The sequence below is a fragment of the Geotrypetes seraphini genome, chromosome 2 (assembly GCF_902459505.1).
Source record: "Geotrypetes seraphini chromosome 2, aGeoSer1.1, whole genome shotgun sequence".
NCBI lineage: Eukaryota > Metazoa > Chordata > Amphibia > Gymnophiona > Dermophiidae > Geotrypetes > Geotrypetes seraphini.
In genome coordinates this window covers 256,897,865-256,921,289 of record NC_047085.1, presented here as the reverse complement: position 1 = coordinate 256,921,289, position 23,425 = coordinate 256,897,865, and the positions used below count along the sequence as shown (strand labels likewise).

The 23,425-nt window shown below is 46.7% G+C and overlaps 2 non-coding genes and 2 pseudogenes across 2 annotated transcripts; all 4 read right to left on the bottom strand.

Moving 5' to 3' along the window:
• Positions 1–1,247: 1,247 nt before the first annotated feature.
• On the bottom strand, positions 1,248–1,438 carry LOC117356071. Its single transcript, XR_004538536.1, has one exon. It is a non-coding gene; the product is annotated as a U2 spliceosomal RNA (small nuclear RNA).
• A 7,511-nt stretch (positions 1,439–8,949) lies between these two features.
• LOC117356079 lies at positions 8,950–9,122 on the bottom strand (annotated as a pseudogene).
• A 5,390-nt stretch (positions 9,123–14,512) lies between these two features.
• On the bottom strand, positions 14,513–14,703 carry LOC117356075. The gene has a single exon (XR_004538540.1). It is a non-coding gene; the product is annotated as a U2 spliceosomal RNA (small nuclear RNA).
• A 7,612-nt stretch (positions 14,704–22,315) lies between these two features.
• On the bottom strand, positions 22,316–22,488 carry LOC117356083 (annotated as a pseudogene).
• Between the last annotated feature and the right edge of the window lie 937 nt (positions 22,489–23,425).

Below are 23,425 nucleotides of genomic sequence, written 5' to 3'. Positions count from 1 at the left end.
CACCGCCCCCTCCCCAGGAGCAGCTGAAAGCTGTATCTCCCCCTCCGGAAGCACCGATTCAACGGTATTCTTCTCAGGGCTCTTCCAGGGCTGCTCCCTACTCTGCTTCGCCCGATTAGCGTAGGAATACGGGCAATTTTTAAAAACATGCCCAATTTCCCTACACAGGTTACATTTCCTTTCGACAGTACAATCGAGCGATGAGTGCCCTACCGTACCGCAATTACCACAATAGTCCCGGTCACAGTCCCTAGCAAAGTGACCCTCTCCACCACACCTTCGACAAGTCTTGGGCTGGCCCACGTAAAACACATGTCCCTGACAGGCACCAATCTGGATCCGACACGGTATATGAAACCAGTCCTTTGCTTCCTGATCGTACCGTAATTGTACTTGGAACTTTCGTGCCCCACTCTTCACTCCATCTTCATCTCGCACATCAGAACCATGAATCACTTGACAAAACTGCCTGCAACCAGGTAGCCACATCCTCATAACGTACCAATTCGCTATACATGAGAACAGTCACCACCCGTTGCTCAGGGCGAGTTAAAGGTGTAAAAACAAAGTTCTTCAACACCTTACTCTCTGGCTTACTCTTCAACCGGGTCACACAAGTCTCCAACGCTTGGAATGTCGTGAAGACAACTTCAAACTTTTTTCCACCAGGAAAGGCAAACAGATAATCCAGCTGACGTGGTTCAAATCCAAGCTCCTTCTGCAACACCAAACGGCTGAACAGCAAGCGCTCCATGGTCAGCTCTCCTCTCATTTCGAAACAAGCAGCATTCCGGCGCATCCGATTGACCGCCATGATCACCTCCACTCCAGCTAGAGCCAACCTCCACGACCCGATCCTCCACTCGACCTCAGCTAAGCAAGCATTACTGGGGGTTAGGCCTAAGCCAGCATTCCTCCCCCCATGGGTTACTTGATCTTAGCTAAAAGGCCGAGAAGCGATCTTTTTTTGAAATAAAATCATGAGCATGCAGAATGGCGAAAGCTGGGCGCAGGGCGGATTCCCAGAGAGAAGGAAGGGGTACTGCTTTGGGGTGGGGTACAAGAGAAAGGGTAAAAGAGGAAAAGAAGCTGGGTGGGGGTGGAATATAGGGACAGGAAGAATGGCCTTGGACTGCAAGAGAAAGAAGGATAAATGCAGTGGAGGATCTGTGAGAGCACAAAGGAAATGAGAGAAAGGTCCCCCATGCTTTTATCTATTTCTTTTAAACTATGACATTTTCCTCAAAGGGAGGTGCACCATTCCTGGAGATACTGCAATACCAGGTTGATGCGTGGAGTGGATGAAGCAAGCTCCTATTCCATCTCCCTATTCCAAAAATCAATTTAATATATCATCCCTAGATAAGGGACATATCAGATATTAAACTGATAAGAACAGATACTACACTTGATCTTAGCCAAAAGGCCGAGAAGCGATGCTGCAGATTGCTCATAGTGAGCAGCCCTCTCTTCCTCTTCTCTTTCTAAGTCAGGGAGAGAAAGTTCACAGTCTAAGGCACCAGCGCCAAGCAACTACTCAGGAGAAAGACTTTGAATCCTTCTTCTTCCCCATAATACCATTAAGTTTTACAGTTTTTAAACACAGATCCTTTTTCAAATAAGTCCGATCAAAACAGGCTATATGCTCCTTCCAGACGGAATTTTCTTACTTGTTTTGCCTCTTTGCGTGTCAGATCGTTCCTCTGCATTAGCATAAGCCTGCCCACTTCTCTGACATTTTCACCGCCACTTCACTTCCTCTCTGCAGCAAAGGATCCTGCTTGGCTTCTGACTCTGGGACTGTGTTCTTCTCTGAGAAGTCGATGAAGCCGTCCGCGCAATGTGCGGTGGCGGCAAAAAGGGCGAACAGAATGATTAAGAAGGGGATCACGAACAGATCGGAAAAGGTTATCATGTCGATGTACCGGGCCATGGTACGCCCCAACCTGGAATACTGCGACCAGCACTGATCGCCGTACTTAAAAAAAGGACACAGTACTACTCGAAAGGGTCCAGAGATGAGCAACTAAAATGGTTAAGGGGTTGGAGGAATTGCCGTACAGTGAGAGATTAGAGAAACTGGGCCTCTTCTCCCTTGAAAATAGGAGACTGAGAGGGGACATGATTGAAACGTTCAAGATAATGAAGGGAATATACTTTGTAGATAAAGACAGGTTGTTCACCATCTCCAAGAACGAGAAGGCACTCTAAAGTTGAAAGGGGATAGATTCCGTACAAACGTAAGGAAGTTCTTCTCCACCTAGAGAGTGGTGGAAAACTGGAACGCTCTTCTGGAGGCTGTTATAGGGGAAAACACCCTCCAGGGATGCAAGACAAAGTTAAATAAGTTCCTGCTGAACCAGAAAGTACGCAGGTAAGGCTAGATTCAGTCAGGGCACTGGTCTTTGATCTACGGGCCGCCGCGGGAGCGGATTGCTGGACACAATGGACCACTGGTCTGACCCAGCAGCGGAAATTCTTATGTTCTTATGTAACAATACTACTCCTACCAATAATAGACTTACTTCGATGCTGATGCTTTCTGCTCGTGCAGCGACCTTGTCCCGGGGGAGGAGGACTCTGTCCTTCCGCTCTACCATTATGCAGGCTGTCCTCCCACTCTAGCCTGCGTGTGACACCTCCCGACTAGAGAATGACACGGTGGATGTTACCCGCGGGTAACCCGCCAAAACGGTGGAGGGGGAAAGGTATGACAGAGGAGAAGCTTCCGCCCACACAACATGTGATGCACGTAGGCTCTGGCGGCTTTCAGCAAGTTCTCTGAAAAAAATCTTAAAATGCTCCAAGAAGGTAAGGGGGAGGGAGGGAGACGCACTGACTGCGCAAGTTGTGCCGAAGGGCAATGGGGTGGCGAGAGGATCTTCAAAGGTCCTGGTGGTGGTAAAGGGGGGGGGGGGTCAGTCTCAGTTTTGCAGGGAACAGCAGTCCATACCGTGCCCCTAAGTTCCTCATATGGTCCCGCAATAACAGGAATTTGTTCCTCCGCCTTTGCCAAATCCAGAAAAATCATGAGTTTCTGGCCCCCCCCCCCAAAAAAGCGGAGACTTCAATTTATCCAAATGTAAAACTTCCAATACACGGAAATAACGCAAAACGGCCGTGGATACCGAGAAGCCACATGTGTTGCAGGAAACCTATGAGCAGACTCCAATTCGAAGGGGCGCTCAGTCACCATACCAACATTTTTTTCTAAACCTTAGCTGGTTCTTAACCCTCTGCTCCTTCTCGAAGGCCCAGGATCCTCAGAGTATGCTTCCGGGCTTGATTACATTGTAACACACATCAAGCTATTTCATTGACTGCACACCTACCTCTGTGTTAAAACAGCAACCTCCTCAGGTGATTTCCCCATCTGTGCCGCCCGAAACTAGCCACCTCCGATCGGAGGATGTCTTTCAGGCTCAAAATTTCCTCCATTATTTGCTTCAGCATAATCTATTATTTTGAAAAGTAATTTAAAACAGTACTAACATAGAAACATAAATATAGAGTATGAGGGCAGAAGAGGGCTGGCGGCCCAACAAGTCTGCCCACTCAAGACCCCTCCATTCCTGGATTACCCATATTTTATGCATAACCCTGTAGAACCCCCACCTGTTTGTCCCATCGATTTTTGAAGTTGAGCACGCTACTAGCCTCGACCACCTGGCGTGGAAGTTTATTCCATCGATCAATCACTCGCTCGGTGAAGAAGTACTTCCTGGTGTCAGCATGAAATCTTCCCCCCTTAGCGGATGCCCTCTTGTTGCAGTGGGACCCGTAAGAAAAAATATTTCTTCCTCCACTTCAATGCGACCCGTGATGTATTTGAATATCTTTATCATATCCCCCCTTTCTCTGCGCTCCTCGAGAGAATATAAGCGCAATCTGGTGAGACGTTCTTCATATTGGATGTCCTTAAGTCCTGAGACCATCCTAGTGGCCATTCTCTGGATCGACTCCATTCTCTTCACATCCTTTTGATAATGTGGCCTCCAAAACTGGACACAGTACTCCAGGTGAGGTCTCACCATGGATCTGTACAACGGTAGTATGACTTCAGGCTTTCGGCTGATAAAGCTACTTCTGATGCAACCCAGCATTTGTCTTGCCTTTGCTGAAGCTTTCTTCATCTGGTTGGCAGCTTTCATATCTTCCCGGATGAGAACTCCCAAGTCCCTTTCTGCAGTGGTTCTTGCTAAGATTTCACCGTTCAAGGTGTATGTTCTGCATAGGTTTCTGCTCCCAAGGTGCATTACTTTACATTTTTTGGCATTAAAGTTTAGCTGCCAAGTACTTGACCATTGTTCTAACATAAGCAGGGCCTGGTCGCATTATCAGGTTCTGTTGCTCTGCCCACAATGTTACATAGTTTAGCATCATCAGCAAATAATGTAATTTTGTCTCGAAGTCCCTGAGTTAGATCCCGAACAAAGATATTGAATAGCATCGGGCCCAAGACCGAACCCTGTGGGACACCACTGGTCATTTTTGAGGGAATACCGTTCACCATTACTTTTTGGAGTCTGCCGCTGAGCCAGTCCTGTACCCATGCTGTCAGTGTTTTTCCTAGTCCTAACGAGTTCATCTTGTTCAATAACCTACAGTGTGGAACACTATCAAAAGCCTTGCTAAAGTCTAAATACACGATATCCAGGGACTCACCCTCATCCAGTTTTTTGTTACCCAGTCAAAAAAGCTTATCAAGTTGGATTGACAATACCTTCCCTTTGTAAAGCCATGGGGGGATCCCTTAATCTTTCATCATCCAGAAATGTGTCCAATCTGTTCTTGATCAACTTCTCCATGAGTTTACTCACTATTGATGTGAGACTCACCGGTCTATAGTTTTCAGCCTCTGACCTGCCCTTTTTGTGGAGCGGAATAACATTGGACGGGGGCACTGGAGGAACTTTTCCCTCGCTTAGGGAAAGATTGAAGAGCACAGCTAATGGCTCTGTCACTCAGTTCTCGAAGTACTCTAGGGTTTAGATCGTCAGGGCCCATAGCTTTGTTTACTTTTAATTTTGATAATTCTTGGTAGACCTCGTTCGCAGTAAATTTCATGTCCCGGAAAAGGTCCTCCAAATTCCCCTTTACCTGTAACTGAGGACCGGATCCTGGTGCTTCGCAGGTGAAGACTGAACAGAAGTAGTTGTTGAGTAGTTCTGCTTTGTCTGCGTCCGAGTCTGTAAAGTTGCCATCAGTTTTCTTTAGGCGCCCAATACTGCTTGTGTTCTTCTTCCTGTCGCTGACATATTTAAAAAAGGCTTTCTCTCCTTTCTTTACCTGCTTAGCTATGTTTTCTTCCATTCGGAGTTTGGCTTCTCTGATTGTAGTTTTAAGTTTTCTGGAATTGGCCAGATAGGTTTCTTTAGCTTCCGGTCGTTGTGATAGTTTGTAGTTCACGAAAGCTTTTTTCTTTTGTCTTACTAGTTTGGAGATCTCCGCGGAGAACCACTGTGGTCTATTTTTTCTGCGTTGTTTGGTCTCGGTTTTGATGTATATGTTGGTTGCTCCTTGCAGGGTAGATTTCAGAGTCGACCATAGTTCCTCTACATTGTTTGTTGTGTTTTGGCTCTGCAGCACTCTGTAGACGTAGTCCCCCATGCCCTGAAAGTTAGTTCCTTTAAAATTTAGGACCTTAGTTGATGTGTTTGGCCTAGTGGATCCTTTCTTGAGGTGGAATCAAACCATGTTGTGGTCGCTGGATGCCAAGGTGTCCTCCACCGATACCTTTGTGACACTGTCTCTGTTGGTGAGCAACAGGTCCAGGATTGCCTGGTCCCTGGTGGGTTCCACTACCATCTGCTTGAGGTGTGCTCCTTGCATGGAGGCAAGTAGCCTCATGCTGCCGCTGGTTGTAGCGCAAGGTTTGTTCCAGTCCACATCGGGCATATTAAAGCCTCCCACCAGCACTCTTGGTGGTCTGTATACAACACTAAGATATAGGCATTTGTTATTGCCCCTGGCAAGGTTCATCCAGAGGGACTCTCCCGTATACTTGATGTCTGTGATTTTAGTGACTTTGATGTCATCTCTAATGTACAGAGCTACTCCTCTGCCTGATTTTCCCTCTCTGTCTCAACGGAGTAGGTTATAGCCTGGTATGGGGGTGGCTATGGGGGCCACGGTGGCCCCGTCCGTCGCCTGCCTCTATATGTCTGAATTTGAAGACAAACATGTCTATACTTCTAGATGGTTTAGTAAAGTTGGTCTATGGAGAAGGTATATAGACGATATCTTCTTTTTGTGGAATGGGGAGTGTGACGAATTGGAGGAATTCCTAAATGAGTTGAATCAGGCAGATCCTAATATAACTCTTACTCATGAAGTAAGTAGTGATAGGGTATCCTTTTTGGATATCCAAGTAGTAAAATCCCAGATCAACTCTCAAGTGTGTTATGATACTACTCTATCATAGTCACCATCCAAAACCCCTCAGGGACAGTATCCCGGTGGGACAATTTTTAAGGTTGCGGAGGATCTGTTCTGACGAGTGGGATTTCTAACAGCAGGCCACGCTTTTATACACAAAGTTCATGGAGAGAGGTTACCCTCCCCGGGTAGTTAAACGGGCATGGAAGATAGCCCGCAACTGTCAGCGGGAGTGGTTATTTCATCCCCAACAAAGGGAGAACAGTGGGGCCGTGGTATGTGTATTGCCTTATTCCAATCGAAGTCAACAAATTAGAAAAATCATTCTGAAACACTGGCCAGTGCTGCAGGTACATAAGAGCTTGAATGACAGCCCTTTATTTGCCCACACTAGGGGCCGGAATTTAGGTCAGATTTTGAAACATCGTGACCCTGTCCAACAGAATAGAGAGGGTCCTCACGTACGTTGTCATCAGTGTGTATATTGCCCTCATGTCCTCAACACTGACCAAGTGGTAATTCCTCAAACAGGGGGCAAGAAATTCTATCTAAGAACAGGCACTAATTGTTTGTCATCTGCAGTAATATATTGCATTATTTGCCCTTGTAGGCTATATTACATAGGACATACTCGGCGTGCTATTAAAATTCGCATTGCCGAACATTTGAGCAATATAAGATGCAAACGTGTCACTGCCCCCCTGGTGAGCCATTGGATTGAACAACAGCACTCCATTGAGGAATTACAATACACTGTTCTTATGTGTGCTTATAAAGAATCTGGAAATATTATTCAACATCTTCTTTATTTAGAGCAGAAGTTTATATTTCAATGGCATACCCTGGCCCCCGCAGGATTAAATAATGATATTGAATGGTTTCAATTATAATCTTTCACTCATGATGTAAGGAGTGATGACGTAGTAGGTAGTAAAAGGGGAGTGTATTTAAAAGGGGGGTGGCCTGCTGGGAAGTTTCTCTTGTCAGCAGTGCGTGTGTGTGCAGTATGGAGTGTCTGTGCCGGTAAGTTGCAGAGAGAGAGTGTACATTGAGTATTTCAAAATGTAGTGTTTATTAAGTTAGCAAGCTGTGTGGTGTAGTGTTGATTTGAGTCATCTTGTAATTGTAGTACCCCTCCTGAAGAAGCCAGCGGGTGAAACCTAAGTTGGGGGGTCGGTATTGTGAATAAATGGAAGAGCCCGGAGCAGTTTTGTGTTTCATCTACACCATTCAAAGTTAAGTTGTTGTTACATTTATCATTTTATTTTCTTTCAAGTTATTGTTGTTATTTAGTCTTTGTCTGGTGGAGGAGACTGTGAACAACTATGATGGTCTCCTTAACAGCTGCTCCGTGAACTTGTTTCACCGGACCTCAGCTGCGGGTCTGAGTGTTCACTTAACCACATCAGCTGTGTGTTGAAATTAGAGCTTGAAGTAAAACAAAGGTGATTAGTACAACAGTGATTTTTAAGTATCACCTTGGATAAATATATTCCCTTGCTGTTTTTAGATTATAGCCTGGTATGACCATATCCCATCCGTGGAACTCCGAGAACCACGTTTCTGTTATCGCCACTACATCAAGGTTGGCGTTTCTCATTTCCGTTTCCAGTTCCAGTATTTTGTTGCCCAAGCTACGGGCGTTAGCACACATGGCTGTCCATTCTATCTTTTTGCATGAAGTTTTTTCTGACTGAGATAGTTTGTCCCCTTCCTTCTTGCCTTTGTCCCCCTCAATCTTTCCTTCATCCCCTTCATTCTTGCCTTTGATTTTGCCTTTGTCATTCTTGCTATTGCCTTTATCTCCTTCAGCGTCCCCTTCATTCTTGCCGTTTCCCCTTTCGTCATGCCTTCAATTTTGCCTTTGTCATTCTTACTATTGCCTCTGTTACCATCAGTGTCTGTGAGACTTCTCCCCTTTGACCCCCTGTCCATGCGATTTTTTTATCCCTCTTGGCCCCAAGATGGAGTTTCCATCTCTCCCTCTGTCTCCCTCTCTACCGACTTGAATGTTTACCTCATATACTAAGTCCGAGTCTCTCGCTCTACCTTCCTCCCTCCCTCTGTCCCCATTAGTATTCGCACGGTTACTTACCTCCGGGATACTTACTCAACTTGAGTGAGAGTGGGTCCCCTCCCCCAGCTCACCTAGTTTCATTAGGAAGGGTGGATGTTGCGGAGACGGGGACGGGGCGGTGAAGGGGACGGTGGTCCGGTGACGGGGCAGTGACGGGGACAGATTTTTTCCCCGTGTCATTCTCTATTCCCGACGAATCAGCAGCAACAGTCTGTCACATGCTGAGCTCACTGCCTACATGACAGAGACTGTTGCTGCTGATTCGTCGGGAGCTCAGTGGGGCACCGAACCGGAAATTAGGTACACCTCGGGATATGAATGCTGAGTCCATCCCCGTGGGCCTGGAGAGGGGTCCCCGTGGGTGTACTGTCAACCTCAACACATTGAAGAGAAACAACTTATTGTTATCAGCCCCTTGCATACAATTTATAAACAGAAATAAATACACACAAAAAAAGCTAAAAATAACTGCTTTTATACTGGTTTAATGGGGAAAGGGGTGCACCATTCCTGGAAATACTGCAATACCAGGTTGATGCGTGGAGTGGATGAAGCAAGCTCCTATTCCATCTCCCTATTCCAAAAATCAATTTAATATATCATCCCTAGATAAGGGACATATCAGATATTAAACTGATAAGAACAGATACTTTCTAGAAAAATTTATTATCAACACCAATATACAGCAAGACAAAAATAACACCACACACAAATACACAATCAATGCACAATTCAAAAGCCATGCACAATGACCCCACCAACAAAAACAATCCCTAAATCCTCTGTCAAAAAAAATCCAACCCCACCCCAACCTCAACAACCAATCGGCAAAGGGGACAGGACAAGCTCCCGGGAACCACAATCATTCCCAGGCTATTATCTAGTCCACGCCTGCAATAAAGGCCAACACCAACCAGCATATGCCGCCGTCATAGACGAGCTCTGTCCTTCACGCACCACATAGGCAAACAGAAGACGTCTTCCGAGCTGACAAATCATGGCAGTATCCAATGTTACCGACTTCCACAGCTTCAGGCACCGTGCCCTCCACAAGGCATCCTTAAAACAGTTAACACCAATCCAGAGACGTTGCTCTGACCTCCGAGAGGCAAACTGGCCCCACAACACCCCTTCCGCTGACAACACGACATCTGGATTCAGTGCTCTTCTCCATGAAGCTGTCTTCCGCCACACATCTTGTGCAACACCACAGTGCCAAAAGAGATGAGCAGGGGACTCCTCACCCCTACATCCGTCCCATACGCACTCCATCGTGGCAACCATTCTCCGCTTGAATAAAAATGTCCTTGTCAGCAGACACGCATGAACATCATTCCAGGCAAGGTTCAAAAGGTATTTCGCATTGACCTTCTTCCACACCTTTCTGCAAGCAACCTCATTCAATTTCCCAATTGGGGACAATTTCAATTTACCTGCCAAAAGAGCCGTTTCAATCCCCTTTCCCGATAAGCCCGCCACAGGCAAATCCCCCAAACTAAAGCGATGAATCCAATCTTTTACCACCTGATACACATAAGGACAGGAATCTGCATGAGGAACAGTATGCTGCCACTGCAGTCGCCACTGACGACACACAAACCTCTGGAGGTACAACCTCGCAAAAAAGGTCCACAACCTATCCTCACACTTACCCTCCATCACCGCTTTCACACAGACAGACACAAACATACCCAAGAATTTAAACTCCAGATCAGGGACACCCCTCCCCTCCCATTCCGGCGGGCTGCACATCACCTCCCGTTTCAGGCGCTCCATCTTTGATTCCCAAACAAAACAAAACATCAAACGATTCAACACTCGAAGATATACCCTCCCAATAGGAAAAACTGGGGAATATATGCTGCACCGAAGGCAAAAGCTCATTCATTGACCACAAAGATGCGGCCTGACAAGGTCAACTTCCTGGACTGCCAAAAACGAATCCTGCCTTGTAGGCGCTCCACCGCCTGCTGCCAATTCAAGCTAACCATTGATTTCCCAAAAAACAACCCCAAAACCCGAATCCCCTCTGGAACCACCCTCAAACCCCAATCCACCAACCCACACCTCCAGTTCAAGTAAAAACACTCACTCTTCCCCATATTTATCTTGGACGAGGAAGCCTTAGCAAATCTACTGCAATGCCACCCCATCCACTTCAAAGAATCGTTATCCCTACAAAACACCGTAATATCATCCATGTATAACATAATACGGGCCTCCAATCCCCCTCCCCCCGGAAGAGGTACTCCCCGAATCCGCCGCTCCTTCCGAACAGCAGCTGCAAACAGTTCTATAGCTAATACATACAACAAGGGGGAAAGCGGACAACCCTGCCTCACCCCCGACTCCACCCCAATCTGCACTGAGACAAACCCATTTATCAAAATCTGACTATGAACTCCTAACAGTAAGGTCTTCATTCCACCCAATGAAGGAACTGCCCAACCCCATCTTCCCCATACTGCCCAAAAGGAAATCCCTATTAACCTTATCGTATGCCTTCTCCTGATCAAGAGAGACAACACAGACCGGCTGCGAGCGCTCCTCACAATACAGGTAGAACATCTCGAACCAAGGCCTGGTTGTCCACAATCTGACGACCTGGAATAGCCACAAGTCTGAGCTGGCCCTACCAGTCTATCCACCACCCCCTGTAGGCGAAAAAACAAACCACTTAGCCAACAGCTTATAATCTAGTGTTCAAAAGAGTAATCGGGCGCCAGTTTTCCATTCTCCGCAAATCACCCTTCTTTTTAATCAACACAATTAGCCCATCCTTGAAAGAGGGCGGTAACTGCCCTCCAACCAAGCTCTCCCTAAAGACATCCAATAACACTCCTCGCAAACAAGGCCAAAACTCTCTATAAAACTCAACTGGCAAACCATCCAAACCAGGTACTTTACCAACATTCAAGGATTGAAAGGCTCGGTCAAATTCCTCCTCCTCCAGCTCCATTCCCAAGCCCACACCCTCCTCCTGCCGGAAGCTCCCCCTCCAAATACCCCAAATACTCCTGAGCCACCCGAATCTCCCAATCCCTACACGCATAAAATTAGAAAAAAACCGTAACGCAATTGTCTGAAGTTCCCCCCTCCCCTTTTGTTCCACTCCCTTATCATCCAACAATTCCGAAACAAGAGAGGTTCTCTCCCTCGCCTTACGAAAAAAATATCGAGTGCAGCGTTCATGCTCCTCAATATATTGCACCCGAGCCCTAAACATCACAGACCGACACCTCTCCTCATACCTATCCCTCAACCGATGTTTAACCTCTCCAACTTCTGTCTGCACTCCAAACCCCGCCGCCAATAACCCATACAACTGTTGCAAAGTGGCTTCATCCTTTTCCATCGCTCTCCTTTCCCTCCTAACCCTTAATCTACTCTGGCGTTGGAAAAAAACCCCTGATTTCTGCTTCACATCCTCCCACCAGTCCCCTAATGTAGGAAAAAGGTCCTGCAGGGTACACCAGTCCCGAAACCGCCGCTCATACAGATCCTGCACCCTCTTATCTTGCAATATACTCACATTCAGTTTCCACCACCCCCTACCAACCTCCACAGCCCCAGACACTTCCAAATCCACAGTTAACAATTGATGATCTGAAAACCACACAGGCGTCAGCCCTGCCCCGTTTAGGCCTTACTAACGGAGACACAAACACATAATCAATCCTTGACCCCACACCCCTACCTTCACTAAACCACGTGAAACCTGGCGCCGATGGGCAAAGGTGTTTAAACACGTCCACCAACCCCACATCCCCCACGAGCTCCTGCAACTTATGAGAACTCCTATCCAACCCCCCTGGTGCCCCGGATACCCTATCCTCTTTAGCCAACACTGCATTAAAATTCTCAGCCATCACCACCACCCTGTGCGTAAGCAACAACTGCTCAATCTGCTCAAAAACTTCCAAGCGATCATGCACACTAGTAGGACCATACACGGTCAACAATCTTACCGCTGTAGACCTCCAACTACCATCCACACACAGGACCCTCCCTTTCACACACTCAACTGTCCTCTCAACCACAAACTCTGTCGATCGCGCCACTATCCTCACTCCAGAACACTTGGTACCATTATCCCCCGACCACACAGACCATCCCCGCCCCCATCTGGCCACCATCTCTTGGTCCATAACAGTGGCCGGGATCCCACACTCCTGCAAAAAGCAAAGATCACACCCTGTATCCTGCAAATATTGCAGCACCTTCCCACATCTATCTTTATCTTTAACACTTCTAACATTCAAAGAACATACTTGAAGCATCAAAGAAAGAAAACCAACCCTCACCACACTCATAATACCACCAGCCCTCATTTCTTCTTTTTCTTATTCTTAACCCTTTCCCTCCCTTCCACACCCATTCCAGTCAGGGCCTGATATTGACACACAGCAGTGGGTTCCAAAAAACCCTGTTTAGAAGTATCAGAAATAACTAGAGGGCCCTCATCCACTTCCTTCCGCTTGAGACAAGCAGTAGAATCCATCGGGGACACCCCCGAATCCTCCTGTGAGTCAACCCCACTCCCACTTTCAGGTGTCCCAATCTCTATCGACCAATCTGAAGGTATTTCCAGCAGCTCCTGCAACGGATCACCAACACTATGTTTGCTCTCCTCAGGGGGGTCCTGCTCAGGCAACGAACCACCCGTCTGATCCATCTGCTCCCCTCCCCCATTCCCATCCCCTTCCTCCTCCCCACCTCCTGACCCACCACCACCACACTACTTGTGGCCACTACTATCGCCTCTGCATTAAGTTCACAAGTCCCAACTTGCACCGGCTGCTGCGAGGCCACGCCAATCACCGCCCCCTCCCCAGGAGCAGCTGAAAGTTGTATCTCCCCCTCCGGAAGCACCGATTCAACGGTATTCTTCTCAGGGCTCTTCCAGGGCGGCTCACTACTCTGCTTCGCCCGATTAGCGTAGGAATATGGGCAATTTTTAAAAACATGCCCAATTTCCCTACACAGGTTACATTTCCTTTCGACAGTACAATCGAGCGATGAGTGCCCCACCGTACCGCAATTACCACAATAGTCCCGGTCACAGTCCCTAGCAAAGTGACCCTCTCCACCACATCTTCGACAAGTCTTGGGCTGGCCCACGTAAAACACGTGTCCCTGACAGGCACCAATCTGGATCCGACACAGAATATGAAACCAGTCCTTTGCTTCCTGATCGTACCGTAATTGTACTTGGAACTTTCGTGCCCCACTCTTCACTCCATCTTCATCTCGCACATCAGAACCATGAATCACTTGACAAAACTGCCGCAGCCAGGTAGCCACATCCTCATAACGTACCAATTCGCTATACATGAAAACAGTCACCACCCGTTGCTCAGGGCGAGTTAAAGGTGTAAAAACAAAGTTCTTCAACACCTTACTCTCTGGCTTACTCTTCAACCGGGTCACACAAGTCTCCAACGCTTGGAATGTCGTGAAGACAACTTCAAACTTTTTTCCACCAGGAAAGGCAAACAGATAATCCAGCTGACGTGGTTCAAATCCAAGCTCCTTCTGCAGCACCAAACGGCTGAACAGCAAGCGCTCCATGGTCAACTCTCCTCTCATTTCGAAACAAGCAGCATTCCGGCGCATCCGATTGACCGCCATGATCACCTCCACTCCAGCTAGAGCCAACCTCCACGACCTGATCCTCCACTCGACCTCAGCTAAGCAAGCATTACTGGGGGTTAGGCCTAAGCCAGCATTCCTCCCCCCATGGGTTACTTGATCTTAGCTAAAAGGCCGAGAAGCGATCTTTTTTTGAAATAAAATCATGAGCATGCAGAATGGCGAAAGCTGGGCGCAGGGCGGATTCCCAGAGAGAAGGAAGGGGTACTGCTTTGGGGTGGGGTACAAGAGAAAGGGTAAAAGAGGAAAAGAAGCTGGGTGGGGGTGGAATATAGGGACAGGAAGAATGGCCTTGGACGCAAGAGAAAGAAGGATAAATGCAGTGGAGGATCTGTGAGAGCACAAAGGAAATGAGAGAAAGGTCCCCCATGCTTTTATCTATTTCTTTTAAACTATGACATTTTCCCCAAATGCACCATTCCTGGAGATACTGCAATACCAGGTTGATGCGTGGAGTGGATGAAGCAAGCTCCTATTCCATCTCCCTATTCCAAAAATCAATTTAATATATCATCCCTAGATAAGGGACATATCAGATATTAAACTGATAAGAACAGATACTACACTTGATCTTAGCCAAAAGGCCGAGAAGCGATGCTGCAGATTGCTCATAGTGAGCAGCCCTCTCTTCCTCTTCTCTTTCTAAGTCAGGGAGAGAAAGTTCACAGTCTAAGGCACCAGCGCCAAGCAACTACTCAGGAGAAAGACTTTGAATCCTTCTTCTTCCCCATAATACCATTAAGTTTTACAGTTTTTAAACACAGATCCTTTTTCAAATAAGTCCGATCAAAACAGGCTATATGCTCCTTCCAGACGGAATTTTCTTACTTGTTTTGCCTCTTTGCGTGTCAGATCGTTCCTCAGCATTAGCATAAGCCTGCCCACTTCTCTGACATTTTCACCGCCACTTCACTTCCTCTCTGCAGCAAAGGATCCTGCTTGGCTTCTGACTCTGGGACTGTGTTCTTCTCTGAGAAGTCGATGAAGCCGTCCGCGCAATGTGCGGTGGCGGCAAAAAGGGCGAACAGAATGATTAAGAAGGGGATCACGAACAGATCGGAAAAGGTTATCATGTCGATGTACCGGGCCATGGTACGCCCCAACCTGGAATACTGCGACCAGCACTGATCGCCGTACTTAAAAAAAGGACACAGTACTACTCGAAAGGGTCCAGAGATGAGCAACTAAAATGGTTAAGGGGTTGGAGGAATTGCCGTACAGTGAGAGATTAGAGAAACTGGGCCTCTTCTCCCTTGAAAATAGGAGACTGAGAGGGGACATGATTGAAACGTTCAAGATAATGAAGGGAATATACTTTGTAGATAAAGACAGGTTGTTCACCATCTCCAAGAACGAGAAGGCACTCTAAAGTTGAAAGGGGATAGATTCCGTACAAACGTAAGGAAGTTCTTCTCCACCTAGAGAGTGGTGGAAAACTGGAACGCTCTTCTGGAGGCTGTTATAGGGGAAAACACCCTCCAGGGATGCAAGACAAAGTTAAATAAGTTCCTGCTGAACCAGAAAGTACGCAGGTAAGGCTAGATTCAGTCAGGGCACTGGTCTTTGATCTACGGGCCGCCGCGGGAGCGGATTGCTGGACACAATGGACCACTGGTCTGACCCAGCAGCGGAAATTCTTATGTTCTTATGTAACAATACTACTCCTACCAATAATAGACTTACTTCGATGCTGATGCTTTCTGCTCGTGCAGCGACCTTGTCCCGGGGGAGGAGGACTCTGTCCTTCCGCTCTACCATTATGCAGGCTGTCCTCCCACTCTAGCCTGCGTGTGACACCTCCCGACTAGAGAATGACACGGTGGATGTTACCCGCGGGTAACCCGCCAAAACGGTGGAGGGGGAAAAGGTATGACAGAGGAGAAGCTTCCGCCCACACAACATGTGATGCACGTAGGCTCTGGCGGCTTTCAGCAAGTTCTCTGAAAAAAATCTTAAAATGCTCCAAGAAGGTAAGGGGGAGGGAGGGAGACGCACTGACTGCGCAAGTTGTGCCGAAGGGCAATGGGGTGGCGAGAGGATATTCAAAGGTCCTGGTGGTGGTAAAGGGGGGGGGGGGTCAGTCTCAGTTTTGCAGGGAACAGCAGTCCATACCGTGCCCCTAAGTTCCTCATATGGTCCCGCAATAACAGGAATTTGTTCCTCCACCTTTGCCAAATCCAGAAAAATCATAAGTTTCTGCCCCCCCCCCAAAAAAAGCGGAGACTTCAATTTATCCAAATGTAAAACTTCCAATACACGGAAATAACGCAAAACGGCCGTGGATACCGAGAAGCCACATGTGTTGCAGGAAACCTATGAGCAGACTCCAATTCGAAGGGGCGCTCAGTCACCATACCAACATTTTTTTCTAAACCTTAGCTGGTTCTTAACCCTCTGCTCCTTCTCGAAGGCCCAGGATCCTCAGAGTATGCTTCCGGGCTTGATTACATTGTAACACACATCAAGCTATTTCATTGACTGCACACCTACCTCTGTGTTAAAACAGCAACCTCCTCAGGTGATTTCCCCATCTGTGCCGCCCGAAACTAGCCACCTCCGATCGGAGGATGTCTTTCAGGCTCAAAATTTCCTCCATTATTTGCTTCAGCATAATCTATTATTTTGAAAAGTAATTTAAAACAGTACTAACATAGAAACATAAATATAGAGTATGAGGGCAGAAGAGGGCTGGCAGCCCAACAAGTCTGCCCACTCAAGACCCCTCCATTCCTGGATTACCCATATTTTATGCATAACCCTGTAGAACCCCCACCTGTTTGTCCCATCGATTTTTGAAGTTGAGCACGCTACTAGCCTCGACCACCTGGCGTGGAAGTTTATTCCATCGATCAATCACTCGCTCGGTGAAGAAGTACTTCCTGGTGTCAGCATGAAATCTTCCCCCCTTAGCGGATGCCCTCTTGTTGCAGTGGGACCCGTAAGAAAAAATATTTCTTCCTCCACTTCAATGCGACCCGTGATGTATTTGAATATCTTTATCATATCCCCCCTTTCTCTGCGCTCCTCGAGAGAATATAAGCGCAATCTGGTGAGACGTTCTTCATATTGGATGTCCTTAAGTCCTGAGACCATCCTAGTGGCCATTCTCTGGATCGACTCCATTCTCTTCACATCCTTTTGATAATGTGGCCTCCAAAACTGGACACAGTACTCCAGGTGAGGTCTCACCATGGATCTGTACAACGGTAGTATGACTTCAGGCTTTCGGCTGATAAAGCTACTTCTGATGCAACCCAGCATTTGTCTTGCCTTTGCTGAAGCTTTCTTCATCTGGTTGGCAGCTTTCATATCTTCCCGGATGAGAACTCCCAAGTCCTTTTCTGCAGTGGTTCTTGCTAAGATTTCACCGTTCAAGGTGTATGTTCTGCATAGGTTTCTGCTCCCAAGGTGCATTACTTTACATTTTTTGGCATTAAAGTTTAGCTGCCAAGTACTTGACCATTGTTATAACATAAGCAGGGCCTGGTCGCATTATTAGGTTCTGTTGCTCTGCCCACAATGTTACATAGTTTAGCATCATCAGCAAATAATGTAATTTTGTCTCGAAGTCCCTGAGTTAGATCCCGAACAAAGATATTGAATAGCATCGGGCCCAAGACCGAACCCTGTGGGACACCACTGGTCATTTTTGAGGGAATACCGTTCACCATTACTTTTTGGAGTCTGCCGCTGAGCCAGTCCTGTACCCATGCTGTCAGTGTTTTTCCTAGTCCTAACGAGTTCATCTTGTTCAATAACCTACAGTGTGGAACACTATCAAAAGCCTTGCTAAAGTCTAAATACACGATATCCAGGGACTCACCCTCATCCAGTTTTTTGTTACCCAGTCAAAAAAGCTTATCAAGTTGGATTGACAATACCTTCCCTTTGTAAAGCCATGGGGGGATCCCTTAATCTTTCATCATCCAGAAATGTGTCCAATCTGTTCTTGATCAACTTCTCCATGAGTTTACTCACTATTGATGTGAGACTCACCGGTCTATAGTTTTCAGCCTCTGACCTGCCCTTTTTGTGGAGCGGAATAACATTGGACGGGGGCACTGGAGGAACTTTTCCCTCGCTTAGGGAAAGATTGAAGAGCACAGCTAATGGCTCTGTCACTCAGTTCTCGAAGTACTCTAGGGTTTAGATCGTCAGGGCCCATAGCTTTGCTTACTTTTAATTTTGATAATTCTTGGTAGACCTCGTTCGCAGTAAATTTCATGTCCCGGAAAAGGTCCTCCAAATTCCCCTTTACCTGTAACTGAGGACCGGATCCTGGTGCTTCGCAGGTGAAGACTGAACAGAAGTAGTTGTTGAGTAGTTCTGTTTTGTCTGCGTCCGAGTCTGTAAAGTTGCCATCAGTTTTCTTTAGGCGCCCAATACTGCTTGTGTTCTTCTTCCTGTCGCTGACATATTTAAAAAAGGCTTTCTCTCCTTTCTTTACCTGCTTAGCTATGTTTTCTTCCATTCGGAGTTTGGCTTCTCTGACTGTAGTTTTAAGTTTTCTGGAATTGGCCAGATAGGTTTCTTTAGCTTCCGGTCGTTGTGATAGTTTGTAGTTCACGAAAGCTTTTTTCTTTTGTCTTACTAGTTTGGAGATCTCCGCGGAGAACCACTGTGGTCTATTTTTTCTGCGTTGTTTGGTCTCGGTTTTGATGTATATGTTGGTTGCTCCTTGCAGGGTAGATTTCAGAGTCGACTATAGTTCCTCTACATTGTTTGTTGTGTTTTGGCTCTGCAGCACTCTGTAGACGTAGTCCCCCATGCCCTGAAAGTTAGTTCCTTTAAAATTTAGGACCTTAGTTGATGTGTTTGGCCTAGTGGATCCTTTCTTGAGGTGGAATCAAACCATGTTGTGGTCGCTGGATGCCAAAGTGTCCTCCACCGATACCTTTGTGACACTGTCTCTGTTGGTGAGCAACAGGTCCAGGATTGCCTGGTCCCTGGTGGGTTCCACTACCATCTGCTTGAGGTGTGCTCCTTGCATGGAGGCAAGTAGCCTCATGCTGCCGCTGGTTGTAGCGCAAGGTTTGTTCCAGTCCACATCGGGCATATTAAAGCCTCCCACCAGCACTGTATCTCTACGCAGTGTGATGGTCTCAATGTCATCCATTAGTACGTCGTCTGCATCCTCCTTTTGTCTTGGTGGTCTGTATACAACACCAAGATATAGGCATTTGTTATTGCCCCTGGCAAGGTTCATCCAGAGGGACTCTCCCGTATACTTGATGTCTGTGATTTTAGTGACTTTGATGTCATCTCTAATGTACAGAGCTACTCCTCTGCCTGATTTTCCCTCTCTGTCTCAACGGAGTAGGTTATAGCCTGGTATGGGGGTGGCTATGGGGGCCACGGTGGCCCCGTCCGTCGCCTGCCTCTATATGTCTGAATATGAAGACAAACATGTCTATACTTCTAGATGGTTTAGTACAGTTGGTCTATGGAGAAGGTATATAGACGATATCTTCTTTTTGTGGAATGGGGAGTGTGACGAATTGGAGGAATTCCTAAATGAGTTGAATCAGGCAGATCCTAATATAACTCTTACTCATGAAGTAAGTAGTGATAGGGTATCCTTTTTGGATATCCAAGTAGTAAAATCCCAGATCAACTCTCAAGTGTGTTATGATAGTACTCTTTATAGGAAACCGTCCGATCGGAACACTCTCCTACACTATCATAGTCACCATCCAAAACTTCTCAGGGACAGTATCCCGGTGGGACAATTTTTAAGGTTGCGGAGGATCTGTTCTGACGAGTGGGATTTCCAACAGCAGGCCACGCTTTTATACACAAAGTTCATGGAGAGAGGTTACCCTCCCCGGGTAGTTAAACGGGCATGGAAGATAGCCCGCAACTGTCAGCGGGAGTGGTTATTTCATCCCCAACAAAGGGAGAACAGTGGGGCCGTGGTATGTGTATTGCCTTATTCCAATCGAAGTCAACAAATTAGAAAAATCATTCTGAAACACTGGCCAGTGCTGCAGGTACATGAGAGCTTGAATGACAGCCCTTTATTTGCCCACACTAGGGGCCGGAATTTAGGTCAGATTTTGAAACATCGTGACCCTGTCCAACAGAATAGAGAGGGTCCTCACGTACGTTGTCATCAGTGTGTATATTGCCCTCATGTCCTCAACACTGACCAAGTGGTAATTCCTCAAACAGGGGGCAAGAAATTCTATCTAAGAACAGGCACTAATTGTTTGTCATCTGCAGTAATATATTGCATTATTTGCCCTTGTAGGCTATATTACATAGGACATACTCGGCGTGCTATTAAAATTCGCATTGCCGAACATTTGAGCAATATAAGATGCAAACGTGTCACTGCCCCCCCTGGTGAGCCATTGGATTGAACAACAGCACTCCATTGAGGAATTACAATACACTGTTCTTATGTGTGCTTATAAAGAATCTGGAAATATTATTCAACATCTTCTTTATTTAGAGCAGAAGTTTATATTTCAATGGCATACCCTGGCCCCCGCAGGATTAAATAATGATATTGAATGGTTTCAATTATAATCTTTCACTCATGATGTAAGGAGTGATGACGTAGTAGGTAGTAAAAGGGGAGTGTATTTAAAAGGGGGGGTGGCCTGCTGGGAAGTTTCTCTTGTCAGCAGTGCGTGTGTGTGCAGTATGGAGTGTCTGTGCCGGTAAGTTGCAGAGAGAGAGTGTACATTGAGTATTTCAAAATGTAGTGTTTATTAAGTTAGCAAGCTGTGTGGTGTAGTGTTGATTTGAGTCATCTTGTAATTGTAGTACCCCTCCTGAAGAAGCCAGCGGGTAAAACCTAGGTTGGGGGGTCGGTATTGTGTTAAAATGGAAGAGCCCGGAGCAGTTTTGTGTTTCATCTACACCATTCAAAGTTAAGTTGTTGTTACATTTATCATTTTATTTTCTTTCAAGTTATTGTTGTTATTTAGTCTTTGTCTGGTGGAGGAGACTGTGAACAACTATGATGGTCTCCTTAACAGCTGCTCCGTGAACTTGTTTCACCGGACCTCAGCTGCGGGTCTGAGTGTTCACTTAACCACATCAGCTGTGTGTTGAAATTAGAGCTTGAAGTAAAACAAAGGTGATTAGTACAACAGTGATTTTTAAGTATCACCTTGGATAAATATATTCCCTTGCTGTTTTTTGATTATAGCCTGGTATGACCATATCCCATCCGTGGAACTCCGAGAACCACGTTTCTGTTATCGCCATTACATCAAGGTTGGCGTTTCTCATTTCCGTTTCCAGTTCCAGTATTTTGTTGCCCAAGCTACGGGCGTTAGCACACATGGCTGTCCATTCTATCTTTTTGCATGAAGTTTTTTCTGACTGAGATAGTTTGTCCCCTTCCTTCTTGCCTTTGTCCCCCTCAATCTTTCCTTCATCCCCTTCATTCTTGCCTTTGATTTTGCCTTTGTCATTCTTGCTATTGCCTTTATCTCCTTCAGCGTCCCCTTCATTCTTGCCGTTTCCCCCTTCGTCATGCCTTCAATTTTGCCTTTGTCATTCTTACTATTGCCTCTGTTACCATCAGTGTCCGTGAGACTTCTCCCCTTTGACCCCCTGTCCATGCGATTTTTTATCCCTCTTGGCCCCAAGATGGAGTTTCCATCTCTCCCTCTGTCTCCCTCTCTACCGACTTGAATGTTTACCTCATATACTAAGTCCGAGTCTCTCGCTCTACCTTCCTCCCTCCCTCTGTCCCCATTAGTATTCGCACGGTTACTTACCTCCGGGATACTTACTCAACTTGAGTGAGAGTGGGTCCCCTCCCCCAGCTCACCTAGTTTCATTAGGAAGGGTGGATGTTGCGGAGACGGGGACGGGGCGGTGAAGGGGACGGTGGTCCGGTGACGGGGCAGTGACGGGGACAGATTTTTTCCCCGTGTCATTCTCTATTCCCGACGAATCAGCAGCAACAGTCTGTCACATGCTGAGCTCACTGCCTACATGACAGAGACTGTTGCTGCTGATTCGTCGGGAGCTCAGTGGGGCACCGAACCGGAAATTACACCTCGGGATATGAATGCTGAGTCCATCCCCGTGGGCCTGGAGAGGGGTCCCCGTAGGTGTACTGTCAACCTCAACACATTGAAGAGAAACAACTTATTGTTATCAGCCCCTTGCATACAATTTATAAACAGAAATAAATACACACAAAAAAAGCTAAAAATAACTGCTTTTATACTGGTTTAATGGGGAAAGGGGAGCACCATTCCTGGAAATACTGCAATACCAGGTTGATGCGTGGAGTGGATGAAGCAAGCTCCTATTCCATCTCCCTATTCCAAAAATCAATTTAATATATCATCCCTAGATAAGGGACATATCAGATATTAAACTGATAAGAACAGATACTTTCTAGAAAAATTTATTATCAACACCAATATACAGCAAGACAAAAATAACACCACACACAAATACACAATCAATGCACAATTCAAAAGCCATGCACAATGACCCCACCAACAAAAACAATCCCTAAATCCTCTGTCAAAAAAAATCCAACCCCACCCCAACCTCAACAACCAATCGGCAAAGGGGACAGGACAAGCTCCCTGGAACCACAATCATTCCCAGGCTATTATCTAGTCCACGCCTGCAATAAAGGCCAACACCAACCAGCATATGCCGCCGTCATAGACGAGCTCTGTCCTTCACGCACCACATAGGCAAACAGAAGACGTCTTCCGAGCTGACAAATCATGGCAGTATCCAATGTTACCGACTTCCACAGCTTCAGGCACCGTGCCCTCCACAAGGCATCCTTAAAACAGTTAACACCAATCCAGAGACGTTGCTCTGACCTCTGAGAGGCAAACTGGCCCCACAACACCCCTTCCGCTGACAACACGACATCTGGATTCAGTGCTCTTCTCCATGAAGCTGTCTTCCGCCACACATCTTGTGCAACACCACAGTGCCAAAAGAGATGAGCAGGGGACTCCTCACCCCTACATCCGTCCCATACGCACTCCATCGTGGCAACCATTCTCCGCTTGAATAAAAATGTCCTTGACAGCAGACACGCATGAACAGCATTCCAGGCAAGGTCCTTTTGCTCGTTCAAAAGGTATTTCGCATTGACCTTCTTCCACACCTTTCTGCAAGCAACCTCATTCAATTTCCCAATTGGGGACAATTTCAATTTACCTGCCAAAAGAGCCGTTTCAATCCCCTTTGCCGATAAGCCCGCCACAGGCAAATCCCACAAACTAAAGCGATGAATCCAATCTTTTACCACCTGATACACATAAGAACAGGAATCTGCATGAGGAACAGTATGCTGCCACTGCAGTCGCCACTGACGAC